Genomic DNA, 1,607 nt, shown 5'->3' with positions numbered 1-1,607 from the left:
CCCCACGCCAACAAAACTATAACCAAGGGCCAGAGCACATCAAGATGAATGCTCCCGGCTATGGGGGAAGGTTGATCCAGAAGCTTACCTAGACTGGGAGAAAAGGATGGATCACATTTTTGCCTACTATAACCACCTGGTCCTAAAAGAGTTGCTTTGGCAGTAGCTCAGCTCACGGACAATGCACTTTCCTGGTGGGATAGATTGTGCTCCGATAGGAGAAGGAACGATTGAGGCAACTAGACTCTTGGCTAGACATGAAAGATGCGATGAAGCAACGGTTTGTGCCACAACACTTTCACAGAGACTTGCAAAGGAAGTTACGGGCACTCAAGCAAGGCAGCAAGTCAGTGGAAGAGTACTATGAAGAGTTTGAGAAATTAAGAAACCGTTTGGACCTTAATGAAGATGAGGAAGCTACCATGGCTCAATTCCTTGATGGTTTACAGGAGAGGATAAGCTGCAAGGTGGAGAGACATGTTATGCTGACATGAAGGACCTGTTCCATCTAGCTATCCAAGCTGAACAACACATCAAGAAGAAGAGCTCCAAGGGCAAGTCTCAAGTTTCTTGGAATTCAAGCAATAGCAACTACAACAAGTCGGTGGACAAAGGAAAGGGGTTGAAGGAGACAGCCGGCCTAAGCCTCGCACCACCGAACCCACGAAGGACAACAAAACCGAGCCAGCCAAAGCTACCAACCCCCAACGTGCCAGAGACATCACCTGTTTCAATGTAGAGGCCGAGGGCACATGGCAAGAGAGTGCCCAAACCAGAGGGTTATGCTGCTCACCGATGATGGCTATGAATCTCGTGATGAAGGAGAAGTACCTGAGATTCAAGAAGAGTATGGAGAAGTTGAATATGCTGATGTGGGAGAGAGCTTGATGATCCGACGTGTGCTTAGCGTCTTAGTTCAACCCGCCGAGACAATCCAAAGAGGAAAACATATTCCACAGCCGTTGCACCATAAAAGGCAAGGTATGAACCTTATTATAGATGGTGGGTCTTGTACCAATGCTGCTAGCGCTTACATGGTAGAAAAACTTGGTTTAGAAAAGACAAAGCATCCGCATCCATATAGGCTAAGGTGGTTAGATGATAAGGTTGAGCTTAAAATTAAGGAACAAGTGAGCATTCCATTTAGCATTGGTAAGTATCAAGATGAAGTAGTTTGTGACGTAGTCCCTATGCAAGCTGGACATGTATTGCTAGGAAGACCATGGCAGTGGGATAGAGAAACTAAGCATGATGGTAGAACTAATATGTATACATTCATGCATGATAAGCGTAAGATAAGCTTAGCGCCTCTCACTCCAACACAAGTTCATGAAATTCATTTGCAAATGGTTAAGGAAAAAGGAAAAGTCTGTTAAATCAAACTTTCTTATCCGTTCTAGCTGTGTAAGAAAGGCTGCTACTACCAAACACACAATGCTACTAATGATCTTTAAGGAGCTTTGAGTGCAGGTTCTGATGAGTTAACTCTTCATCCAGAGATTACTAAGCTTCTTGACATGTTCAAGATGTGTTTCCAGAGGAGATTCCGCACGGTTTACCCCCACTCCGAGGCATTGAGCACCAGATAGATTTTGTGCCAGGAGCTG

The sequence above is a fragment of the Brassica napus genome, unplaced genomic scaffold (assembly GCF_020379485.1).
Source record: "Brassica napus cultivar Da-Ae unplaced genomic scaffold, Da-Ae ScsIHWf_1000;HRSCAF=1406, whole genome shotgun sequence".
Taxonomy (NCBI): Eukaryota; Viridiplantae; Streptophyta; class Magnoliopsida; order Brassicales; family Brassicaceae; genus Brassica; species Brassica napus.
Note: the sequence above shows the minus strand (reverse complement) of the source record.